Below are 13,609 nucleotides of genomic sequence, written 5' to 3' on the forward strand. Positions count from 1 at the left end.
ATTACCACTTAAGCCATATTTTTTTTAAATTATCAAAAATATTGTGCAGAGCAGTAAGAATGTCAACTATTTTTTGGTTTTGTTTTGTTTGTTTTTTGAGACAGGGTCTCACTGTGTAGTTCAGGCCATCCCTGAACTCAGTTATTTTGAGTGCTGGAATTGCAGGTGTGCACCACCACACTCTGCTACGAACATCAGTATAAATGAAGCCTGGTTAATCTTTTTTTTTTTTTTTTCCATTTTTTATCAGTACCAGGGATCGAACTCACGACCGCCTACTTGCAAGGCAGGTGCTTATGCTGCTGAGCTAAATCCCCAGCCCCGCCTGGTTAATCTTTGAAAGGAATATGTAGAACCTAAAAATGTCGCATTCCATATAAAGTTAAAACAGAAAAACTTGGTCTTTCCAAACGTGATAAATGATGCCTATGCTGGTTATATGGGAAATCTTAGGCAACCCTAAGAACTAAACCTATTATCAATTTTTTTTTTCTTGTAGTGGAAATTGAACTCAGGACCTTGTGCTTGCCAGGCAGGTGCTGTACCACTGAGCTATCTATATCCCCCATCCTAAACCTATTATCAATTTCATAGGAAAACAAAACCACAAACCTTTCTTCTCCAAAGTTACAAAGTCTCATGACACCCTAACTTATGAAATTCACATACAAAGTTAAATTTCTTTGAGCTTATGATTATACACCAATGAAAAAAAACCAAATATTTAAAGTACAAATGTTTTATTTAATACATACTTTTCCTTACCTGAAAGCTTACTGTAATACAAAACAAAATTGCTTTTTTCAATTAATATCTTGTTAAACTTTGTTTTGTTTTGGCATTTACATACATAGGAAAACATCCTTGTAAGAATCTTAGTGGGGTGTGATGGCACATGCCTCTAACCCCGGCACTCAGGAGGCTGAGGCAGGAGGGTTGCCATGAATTCAAAGAGTCTGGGCTACGTAGCAAATTCAAGGCCAGCCTGCACCTCAAAGTGAGATCTTGTCTTAAAAAAAAACAAAAAGAAAAAAAAATAAAGTCTTTACTTCTATAATTAATGCAGAGACCCAGATTCAGTAACACTGCTGTGCCTGTTAAAACTGCCAATAAAACCAGGTGTGGTGGCGCATACCTGTAATTCTAGCACTTGGAAGACTGAGGCAGAAGGACTGCTGTGAGTTTGAGGCCATTTGGGCTACAAAGTGAGTTCAAAGTCAGCCTAAACTACAGAGCAAGACCATCTCAAAAAATAAAATAAAAATGCGAAATAAAGAATTGGGAAGTACTTGGTGCCAAGGGCCCTGGGTTTAATTGCCAGTACAAGCAAAAATAAAATTTTAAAAAGTGCCAATAAAATAGTGAAAATATTACTGAAATTCATTATATATATGTTTGTTTTGTTTTTTGACACCAGGAATCAAACTCACAATCTCTGGCTTGCCAGGCATGCGCTTATACTGCTGAGCTAAATCCCTGACCCCAGTTTATATTACATAAACCACATTTCCTCAATTATGCAGATGTTATTAGAGATGGAAGGAAAAAATCATAACTTTTGTCCCGTAGAAACTTTGATTTTTTATTTATTTATATTTGGTACCGGGGAAGGAACTCACAACCTCATGCTTGCCAGGCAGGCGCTTATACCGCTGAGCTGAATTCCCAGCCCCTGTAGAAACTTTTTAGTATTTTTGTTTTTGGTTCTTATTTGTTTTTGAGACTTAGTCTCACTGTGTTGCCTCGGCTGATTGTGAGCTCTTAGACCCAAGTGATCTTTCCACCTCAGCAAGGACTACGGGCACCACAGACATTAATAACCTACCAGTGTATTAAGCATTTATTTTACATTCAACTTATATATTTATCATAAAAACCAGAAATGGTACCTAGTTTGCCCTGACTCATTATTTAATTTATACCGACTTTCCAAGCTCTATGCTATATTATCTGTAGTTCAATTTTTTTGTGTGTTTTTAAAAGAAATTTATCACAGCCAAGACATGATTGGCACTGACATTTTTTTCTGACAGGACTGTACACTTGAGCATTCAAATAGTGGACTTCGCACCATGAGTTCTCTGCTATTTAACAGATTCATCTGGTATTTAAGGCTGTTGTATTCATAAATACTAAGTATGCATTTTTTGATGTACAATAAGATTTGACTTCGGGGAAAATGCTCTCCGACATATGTTACATTCATAGGGCTTCTCTCCTGTATGAGTTACCTGATGTCTAAGGAGATGAGACTTCTTGATGAAGGCTTTGCCACATTCAATACATCCGTAAGGTTTCTCTCCTGTATGAATTCTTTGATGTGTAACAAGTACAGATGTGTTGCCAAAGGCCTTGCCACACACGACACATCGGTAGGGTTTCTCTCCTGTGTGACTTCTAGAATGCTTATAGAGGGATGAACTATACTTGAAGGTTTTCCCACATTCCTTACATTCAAACGGGTTCTCAAGCATATGAGACTTCACATGTTGATTAAAAGAAGAGCTCCAAATGAATGTTTTCCCACACTGACTGCACTTATAAGGTTTTTCTCCAGTGTGAAGTCTTTTGTGGTTCACAAGGTAGGATTTCTGTGTAAAAGCTTTCCCACACTCAGGGCATCTATAGGGTCTCTCTCCACTATGCATTTTCTGATGAGCTATGAGGTATGCCTTCCTACTATAAGCTTTCCCACAGACATTACATTCTAAGGACTTTTTTCTTGTGTGACTTGTTTCATGTCTAATGAAATGAAACTTCTTTTTGAAGGCTTTCCCACATTCATTGCATTCACAGGAGTTTTCTCCAGTGTAACTTCTATTATAATCAAGTAAGTGTAAATTAGGTTCCAAATTCTTCCCATATGATTTACGTTTATGTGACTTTTTTCTTGTTGGATTAAGATTTGTGCTCCTATTATAAGGTGGAGTTTCTCCATATTCAGAATTCTATTGAACGTGAACAAAACCGACTTCAAAAAATTGTCTTTGCTTTCCTGCTGCTTCTCTGGTTCATCAAGTAGACAGTCAGCTTCTAAAAAGGAGTACAATAAAACATTCCTAGTTATTTTTTCCCCTCCAAAGTGTTACAGACAGAAAAGTCTGTGGTTTCAAATCAAGTCTCTTATTCTGAAATAAACCCTAAATTTATTTTGGTGTTCTTGAACTTTAAGAAGAAAACTGCTAAGAAGGAAATGGAGGCAAATGAATAATAAAAGAACAGATGATTTAACATGATCTGTAGAAAGTCAATAAAATAAGCTCAAGGAACAGTAAATAAAATGCAGAAGTCAAAACACTGAAATAAGGGTACAAGATTAAGTCACAGAATGAAGAGGGCCACTTTGGAGCTCTGGTTAATGGCTAAAGTCACAAGGGGAAGAGGAGACAGAGGAGCTCTGGGCAAGACTAGGTTTGGAGGAGGCAGAAAAGAGGCAGAGTCTTCTCTACAAATTCTTAATTACCCTGGACAAATAGTTCCCTATTTCTCTCGTTTCTTTTTCCTTCTAGTCATCCTGCAGAATACCAATTTCCTTTAAGAGATTCCTGAATCTCCGTTCTCTAGATGAGACGTCCAGATGAGGCGTATCTGGAGCTCGTCTCCAACTCTCCCAACAGTTCACATTCATTCTGCGTGTACTTGTAAGCCTAGGAGTGTATGAGCTCCGGCAGGTCATGCATAGGCAAGTCATTCTTAGTCCAGTCATAGATTTGCTAACATTTTGATTCTGGCTGTGTTTCTGTGTATGATAAATTATCTGTTGCATCTGTATTGAGAATATTAGATACTCTTTCAGTCTGCCTGATAAACTAGTCTCTGGAAAGCTGTTTTACTCCTTATTTATTTTGCTCCTATCCTCAAAATCTTATATATCTCAAATCTATGACTTCATTTTAAAAAATGGGGGAGGAAGGATCATCATTCTCCACTCTGGAGTTTCCCTCCATGTGGAATGTTAGTACAGTACACCACTGCCAACTTCTCGCTCTGTATCTTACTGTACTGAGTGGTAGGCAGTAGGCCTCAGTATAAATTCACTATACAGTGGCTCTAGTGTGGGGATTCACTTCTTTCTTTTCTAGTAAAACCAATGGGAAGTAACTACAAACAATAACCAACTGGAAAATCTAGGGTAATTTGCCAGGTATACAAAAATGCAAGATATGAATTCACTTATGGGATCTAAGCATGCATTTCACTAGTCCTCAGTATTGTCTATTCCACAGATTCTAGACCTCTCTGTAGATGTTCAACTTACAGCTTACATATCCTAATAAACTCTTTGTAAGTTGAAAATATTATTAAAGTTAAAACACATTTAATATTTTTAATCTACCAAACATTTTAGATGATAACACAGTGCACGGTAGAATACCGGTTGTTTACCCTTATGCTCCTATGACTGACTGGGAGCTGTGGCCCATTACTGCCACCCAGCATCTTGGCCAAGTACCATATATTGCCAGCCCCGAAGACATCAAAATTCAAAATATGACATAATTTCCAATTGCATTATCACTTTTTGCACTGCTAAGCCTCATCCATTTGGAAGGTGACTGGATTATGGGGCATTAGCTAACTTATTGTTGGGAGATGGAGCCTGGTCAGATAAGGGGGGTTCTTAGGGGTGTGACCCGGGAGGGTAGGTTTCCCTTCCTGGCCTCTCCCTTCACTCTGCTTCCTGGGCACCATGAAGTGAGCAGCTTTTCTTCTACTATGTCCCTGTGCCAGGCCATACTGCCCTGGAGCCTGCTGACCTACCAGACTGTAGCGGAGAAACAAATAAAGTCTCAGGGTATTAGTCGACAATGGTTTCATGATTTGATGGAATCACTGGGAGGCGATGGAAATTTGGGAAGTGGGGCTTGGTTGAAGAGAGTAGGTCATGGATGTGTGACCTTGAAGACTGTACAAATACCTTATTGCTACCCTTCCTCTCAGGCTCTGGCTCTCTCCCTAGCTGCTCCCCAGTTGCTATGAGGGAAGACTTTCCTCTGCTATGTTCTGCATATTTCTGCCTTATCACAGGTCTAACAGCAGTGGAGCCAGGTCATCAAAGACTGAAACCCAGAGCCAAGTAAGTCTCTCCTCCTTTAAGCTGTTTTTCTCAGGTATTTTGTCACAGTTATAGAAAGCTGATTAACACAGTCACTTGCCTATACCATTCATTTTGATGATATTAACTAGAACAAAACTGCGTTTTTTATTGGGCAAGAAATAAATGTTTTATACTCATCAAATTTTACAATATTTTAAATGTTTTGTGCTTCCAGTTACATTTTTATATTAGCAAATGGTAATGAGTTTTTGCTTTCTTTGAATCTTTCTCAGGAACATTTTATTGTTAAATTTTCATTTTAAAGAGAATACAACCAAGCAAAGTAAAATAGAATAAAGCTAATCAAAATAGAATAAAGCTAATCAGGCAGGAAAAAATTTTAAAAGTGTAGTATGGGAAAAAAATAAATATGACCCATGATGCCTGGCTCTACAATAGTGAATTAATGAAATATTTATTAAAACAAATTATACAGTTCTTTCTTTAGGATACTATCATAAAGACTATGTCTTAGAAGCCACAAGGTTGTTTTTTTTTTTTTTTTTCTTTTTTAAGTCCAAGACAGAATATGTCAAGTTGTCAGGAGTTCAAGAAGGCAGAAATTGATACAGGGTTTTATGAAAGGGGGAAAAAAATTGACCTCAAACTTAATAGCATACTGCCTTTAGGTAGAGTTCACCAGAATTAAAAGGACTGATACAGAAAAAGAAAACTGTCTATAAAGGATATAAGAGAGCCCAATTCTCATAGAATAGGGAAAGGATAGCTGTTTCTTGTTTTGTTTTTAAGATAAGTTCTTTGTTTGTTTGTTTTAAGACAGGGCTTCACTATGTTGGTCAGGATGGCCTTGGTAGCCCAGGCTGGCCTTGAACCTGTAGCAATCCTCCTGCCTCAGCCTCCCAAGTGCTGGAATTCTAGGCATGCACCACTACGCTTGGCAAGACAGATAATTTTAAATAAGCAAAACAGAACGGCGTTAGAGGGCACTAGAAAACATCTGAATAATCACAATAAAGGTTAAAGGACTGACTTACATTTTTCGGGATAGAGATAAAATGAAATAATTTGGTTAAGTCATGGAGTAACATCTAAGATAAACAAGAAAAAAATGGAAATACGAAAAATATAAATACAAACAGCCCAGATACAATATCAGTAATTAAAATTCACTTGGTTTAAGGCCAGGATGATGGCACATAATCCCAGCACCCTGGAGACTGAGACAGGAAGATCACAAATTCAAGTCTGGTTTAATTTACACAGCAAATTCAAGGTCAACCTGGACTACACAGACTACATAATGAGACCATCTGAAAAAGCAAAGAAAACAAAAATCACTTGGTTTGTGTCACAAGATATGGTTCTAAGGAACTGGTGTCTGAATCATTTGAAAATGAAAATTTTGTGGAAAATGAAATTTTCTGTTGAGTCAATGTTAGATAAGTGAATAGCTAAACTCATATAGGCCATAAAGTTATATACCATTTCAAGTGAAACTACTGGGAGAAAAAACTGCCTACTGAGATGACTCTAACACTACAAGGTCCACCCAAAAAATGTATACATACTTTAGGAAAATAGTGTGGGTTTTTTTTTAACAGATGATGTTACCCTCGTATAGAGGACCCTACAGGATGTCATATATCACAGAAAACCCACTACAGTACCAGTTGTTCGAGAAGAAATTGAAAACTCATGCACAGTAGTCTCAAGGGACCAAAGTTAGCAAGCAGCAATTCACTGTACTACCAAACATCTGGAAGCTAGTGACTCCTTTGAGCACCTCTTGCAATTGTAGAGGCTAAAGATAACTTGTATTAATCTGATAATATCTTAATAAGTTGAGTATTAAAATATTTATACAAGTTTTTCTTTTCCTGATGTGTGCATACGTTTTTTAGCGGGCTCAGTATGAAGTATTATTCCTGCAGAGCGGTCATGCTAATCTTTATCAGTCCAGTTTTAATATGTGCTGCCAAAGTGAACACAGCCATTACTTTATTACTCTTTCCTGTATAAAGCACTGACCAGTCATGATTCTTTATTACAATATAAAATAGGAAGGTTTAGGGCTGGGGATTTAACTCAGTGGCGTAAGTGCCTGGCCTGCAAGTGTGCAGTTGTGAGTTCGATCCCCCACCAAAAAAAAAAAAAAAAAAAAGTTTAAAGAATTTTTAAAATTAGTTACTATAAAAAGACTGAAAAACTGAAAATATACATATATATAAATTTTTTTTTTTTTGCAACAGGGTTTTTGCTATGCACTGTAGACTAGCCCTAAACTCACTTTGTAGCCCAGGCTGGCCTCAAACTCACAGCAATCCTCCTGCCGTGGCATCCCAAGTGCTGGGATTCCGGCACACACCACCAGACTTGGCTTGCATAAAACTTATGGGAATGGAAAGTTACTAAGGTAAAGGTGCTGGAGATGGAGTGATGATCCATCTGAGGGAGCTACTGTGGAGAGGAGAAGACAGTAGAGGAGGCAAAAAGAGATGAGTACAGATCAGCAAGATGGGTTAGCTAGCAAACAACCCAAAGTGAGTTGAAGAATTTCAAAAGATATCAATCAGTGTTACCAAGTGATACACTAGAACATACCCATATTATCAATGAAACTAAAGATAAACAAGATAAGTGTAGTGATTCTTGTAGGTTTATGTTGCCTCAGCTTCATTTTGAATGTAAGTTTAACTTACATTCTGGTCAATTACATGACCGGAAGCAGGGCTCAGTCATGCTTGACAGTTTCCAGTGCTATACCCCTTCCACTGTCCAGTTCCTCTCGATTCATATTTCCACTGTATACAACAGTGTTCTCTGGTGATCACTTAATTCTCTGTAGTACAGACATAGCCGACTTGACTGGGCCGGTGATCTTCAAACCCTACAGGAACTAGCAGATATGTCCCAGTAAGCACCTCTCAGTCACCGTGTGACCTCCAGGTACTTGTGCTTCCATGCTTTAAAACCACCTAATAAGCTGGGCATGGTGGTGCACACCTGCAATCTCAGCACTTGAGAGGCTGAGGCAGGAGGATCGCTGTGAGTTTGAGGCCAGCCTGGGCTACAAAGTGAGTGTAAGTCCAGCCTGAACTGCATAATGAAACTCTGTGTCAAGAAGACCAAAACAGCCAGGCCTGTAATCCCAGCACTCAGGAGGCTGAGGCAGGAGAATCGTTGCGAGTTCAAGACTAGCCTAGGCTGTAAAGTGAGCTCAAGGCCAGCCTGAACTGCATGGAGAGACCCTGTCTCAAAAAGACAAAAAAAAAAAAAAAAGACCAAAACAAAAAAACACACAGTAAACCTCCTCATCCAAGGTGTTTGAATAATACCTTAGACCCAATTAGAGCACTGGACAATGGGTCCCTCTCTCAGTCCCTCAATGTGTGTCCTCTAATCAATGCAGAGTATCCTCCAGGACCAATGAGTAATAAAATCTTTATTGCCACTTGACTCTCCCAGTCACTGCAGGGGTACTCAAGTTCAAGTCCAGTCTGAGCCATTTACTAATAAAACCCTGTCTCAAAATTTAAAAATACCTATAAAAGGCTGGACAATTTAACAACTTGGTGAGAATCTGCCTCAAAATAAAAAAAAGGCTGAGGATATAGCTTAGTGTAAAGTCCCTGGGTATAAGACCCAGTATCAAACAAAGCAAAACAACAAAAACACAACACTGGGGTACATAATGCAAAATGAAGAATAAGTTTATTTCTAACCCTAAGTGAACATATACTGAACACTTATTCTGCCAACTACTGGAAGTGTTTTACATGTATTAGCTCTTGCATTCTTTTCAGGAAACCTAAGGTAGGCATTAATATAATTCTTATTGTATTAATAAAGAAAATTATGCTACAAAATAATTTGCCCAAGGTTAGACAGTGATTGGTACAATGCTTTAAATCCGTATAACTAAACTACATTATAAGAGTTAATTACAGAAAAAGAACTGTAATCATGTTGAGAAGAAAAAAAATGAGGGCTTAGGAACTATGAGAACAGAAATAAAGCCAGGACTTAGATGAAACAGGTAATGTGAGGAGCCAGGGTAGAAAGAAGCATCCTTCTCTACAACAGCTGAGCAAAGAGTAAGAGCTGTGGGTAGAAGGAAAGGAAGGTACGCTGGGGAATTTGATGATGTTACAGCAAGAGCAGCCAATCACTTACAAAGGTGTGAAGTTTTTAAGAGGTGCTTCCTAAGAGGCATTTCAAAAGTGCATGTCCCTCACTGACCAACTGGGATACCAATTCCAAGGACTCCCATCTAATTTTCTCTCACTTACCTGGATAGCTCCAATGTAGATTTTCTTCCTCCTCTGGCCATGGCTCTTGTCCTTGTTCTGTCTTGAGGATCAGTTCTGGTTTAGTAACTGGAGACCCTGTTCATGGGAAGACAACACACAAGAGAGACAAAGTGCTAGGGACAAATGACTACCTCACAACACAAGCCTGCTTCCTTAAATCTCAGAGCCTTGACAAACAGACTCTAGAACAAAGCCCCTTCTCCAACGGGTGGTAGAAACATAAAAGGACTACTTGATTCCTAAAGGGGATTAGGAATCTTTGACCACTGAAATTCAGGGTCAAATGTTCAGTTTTCACAAGTCTGGAAGGGCACCGATTGGTACATTCCAAGTTACACTGAAAAGTTACCACCCACTGACCTTACCCACTGAAATGAGATTTCTATAGTTGTCCAACATCACATCCCAATACATCATTCTCTGATCACAGTCAAGCAGTTGCCACTCCTCTGGGGTGAAGTCCACAGCCACATCCCGAAATGTCACTGATTCCTGTAATAGTACATTCATCGTCAAATTAATGCATGCATTATTAGGGACTTACAAGAGAATCATCACACTTATTACATGTTCACTCTTGAGTTTGGGGAAAGTTTTTTTTTTTTTTTTTGTCTTTTTCCTTTTTATCGGTACCAGGGATGGAACTCAAGACTGCCTGCCTTCAAGGCAAGTGCTTATGCCGCTGAGCTAAATCCCCAGCCCCTGAGTTTGGGGAAAGTTATGTGCAGTAACTACTATATAACTGATTCAGAAATATACTTTGCACACAAATCAGATAGATGAAAAATATCCAACCAATGTCAGAAAAATTCAATAGGAAAAAGAGTTATTTCAACAAATGGTGTTGAGACATGTAGACAGCCAGACATAAAAGAATGTGGTGAACTCCTACCCACCAGACATCACAAACAAAAATGAACTAAGATGGATCGGAGACTTAAAGATGAGAACTAAAACTGTTAAATTCTTAGAAGACAACATAGGAGAAAATCTTTATGACTATCGCTAGGCAGTGGTTTCTTAAATATAACAGAAAAAGTATAAGTGATAAAAGAAGAAATAAGTTGCAATTCATAAAAATTAAACACTTTTGTGCATCATAGGACAAAAATGAAAAGAAAAAGAATAGGAAAAATATTTATAAACATGTATCTAGTAAGAAACTTACACCTAGAACAAAGCACTCCTAAAATTTAACAGTAACAGCCAATTGTGGTAACACACCCTGTAATGCTAGCACTGGGGAAACTGAGGCAGAAGGATCACAAGTTTGAGATGAGCTTGGGGTGAGTTCAAGGCCAACCTGAACTACAGCGAGACTGTCTCAAAAACAAAAACAATAAAAAGATAATTTAAAAATAGCCCAAGGATTTGAATAGTTTCTCCAATATATGTAATAAAAAGACATAAAATGATGCTCAATATCATTAGTCATTAGTGAAATACAAATCAAAACCACAGTGAGATGTAGCACTTGACACTAACAAGGATCCGAAAATCAAAGAAGCACAATGAAAGGGTTACTAAGATTGTGGAGAAAATATAATTCTTGTATATCTTGGGTGGTACTGCAAAATGTAGCAACTCTGGAAAATAGTTTGGTAGTTTCTCAAAATGTCAACCATTAAGTTAACACATGACCCTGCAATTTCACGAGAATCAAAGCAAATATCCACACAAAATCCTGTACACACATGCTCTTAGCAGAATTACTGGTTTTAGTCCAAAAATGGAAAAAATTTAGCATCCATTTACTGACAAAAGGATAAACAAAATGTAACATTTCCATAGGACAAGATATTATTATTCAGTAATAAAAAAGAATGAAGCACCGATACATTTTGTTTTGTGTTTTTTTTGTGGTACTGGGGATTGAACTCACAACCTCACACTTGCCAGGCAGGCACTTCTGCTGCTGAGCTAAATCCCCAGCCCCAAAGCACGGATACATTTACAACATGGATGATGTGTTCGCTTTGGTACCATATGCAACATGGATGAACCTTGAAAATACTATGCTGGGTGAAAAATCCATTCAAAAAAATCCTGTATTATATGATTCCATTTACATACAATGTACAGAAGAAAGCAGTAGATTAGAGCTGGGGAAAGGAGAAACAGGGAGTCACTGACTTTTAATGGGTATGGAAGTTTCCTTGAGGGATGATCTGAAATTAGACAGTAGTGATTCCTACAGAAGGGTATGAATAATAATAAATGCCCAAGGGAGAGAGGAAGGGGAAAGGAAAGAAGGGAAAAGGAAAGGAAAAAAGACAAAAGAAGGAAAACAGGGAAATAAAGCTTTTGTAAATGGAGAGGTGTAAGGGCTGATTCACTGACACCAGAAGTTCAGAAGTTTAACTTAGTGACTCAGCAGTTTACATCCTAGGGTGCAGAGGATCTGCCTTTACACAGTATAAGGAGGAGGAGGAAAGGGGGCGGAAGGGGGGTAGGGCAAAGGAGAAAACACAAAACAAAAAAAGCTATATCATGTACAGATACAAATTCTCTGATGAATGTATCAATAAAATCTGATAAATGTATAAAAGCCACTTGACTGTGTACATTTGAATTGGGTCACTTTTTTTGTTGGTATCGGAGATCAAAGTCACAACACTGCCATTGCCAGGCAGGTACTTTGCCACTGAGCTATGTCTCCGGCCAGGGTCACTTTTATAATATGTGAATTGTATTTTAATAAAGCTATTTTAAAATATGACATGTTCTTAGTCATTCATTCATAAAACATTTAATGAATCCCAGCAGGCTGTATTAATATCAAAAGGAATAAAATTACTCCCTCCGAGATTTTCTAATCTATTAGGTTCTACATAGTACAACAGGATGTTAGCAAAGCTTTAAGATTTACATGCTAAACTCACATAGGATTGGAAAACATTGATTTTTTTTTTAACATGATAAAAAAAACCCCTTTTAACCAAAAAGCCAAAATCATGTGTGACAGGTAAAAATTAAAAGCACTAGAATTAGGGGTTCAGTTGTGGATCTACTTGTCTACGGTACACAAGGCCCTAGATTTATCCCTCGAACAGCAACAAAAACCAAAAAGCAAAACAAAAAGTAATAAACAAAGGCACATAACTGTGCATCTACCACAAAACAGATCATTAAACTGGCCACGGTGGTCGCACACCTGTAATCCCAGTACTCCGGAGACTGAGGCAGGAGGAGTGCCCCAAGTTCAGGGCCAGCCTGAGCTACACAGTGAGTTCAAGGCCAGCCTGGACTACACAGTGAAACCCTAGCTAAAGAAAAAAAGACAGAAAAAACAAATAGAGAAGACTTCTTACTCCCAAATTAATCTTTATTTTCCCCCCAGGGATTAAAGGAGACATACATATATTTGTTTTATTTTATTTCCCTAAATCCACTTGATTTCAAGGAGAAAAAGAAAAAAAACTAATAATTTCAAAACTTGTTAATCTGGGTAACCAAATTAATCTTTAAATTTACCTAACACTCTGCTTTATGGTGCTGGAAAATATTCTTTGAATGCAATGACCTTAAAATGGATACTGAGAAAATGTTCAACATAGCTAGAGAACTGAAAAAATACAGATCATATGGAACATTAAAAAGGCCATGTACTTGGACAGATAAATTGAGCTCACTTAACATCATTTGACACTGGGCTCTCTGCTTACTCCAGAAAACACTCTAAGATAAAGTCATGGGAACTGGGTATGGTGGCGCATGCCTGTAATCTAGGGAAGCAGAGGCAAAAGGATCACCACAAGTTCAAGGCTAGTAGGTTTACATAATGAGTTCAAGACCAGCCTGAACTACATAGCAAGACTCTGTCTCTAAAAAACAAAATGAACAAGCAATAGTCTGGGACATTTGATATATATATATATCATAGCTATGAATGTTCTTTCTTTCTTTCTTTTTTTTTTTTTTTGTCTTTTTCCTTTTTATCGGTACCAGGGATCGAACTCACAACTGCCTGCTTGCAAGGCAGGTGCTTATGCCGCTGAGCTAAATCCCCAGCCCCTATAAATGTTATTTCTAACAGTACCTATATAACAACCCATTAGAAGAAATTTTCTTCAGAGAAATATGCCAGGAAAAAAAATTTTACTTATTTGAGCAATTATTTTGCTTTATCCTCACACACAATGCCAATACTTTAGTTGATTATCCATTTAATATGTCTTTCAAGAAGACTGAAAAAATATATATATATGTACCAGGAATCAAACTCAGGACCTTGAGCTTG

At 37.8% G+C, this 13,609-nt stretch overlaps 1 pseudogene; it reads right to left on the minus strand.

Moving 5' to 3' along the window:
- Positions 1-723: 723 nt before the first annotated feature.
- LOC134470271 (zinc finger protein 684-like) overlaps positions 724-13,609 on the minus strand; it is an 82,537-nt pseudogene continuing 69,651 nt past the window's right edge.

The sequence above is a fragment of the Cavia porcellus genome, unplaced genomic scaffold (assembly GCF_034190915.1).
Source record: "Cavia porcellus strain 051 isolate PalLab524CR breed Dunkin Hartley unplaced genomic scaffold, mCavPor4.1 scaffold_25, whole genome shotgun sequence".
Classification (NCBI taxonomy): domain Eukaryota; kingdom Metazoa; phylum Chordata; class Mammalia; order Rodentia; family Caviidae; genus Cavia; species Cavia porcellus.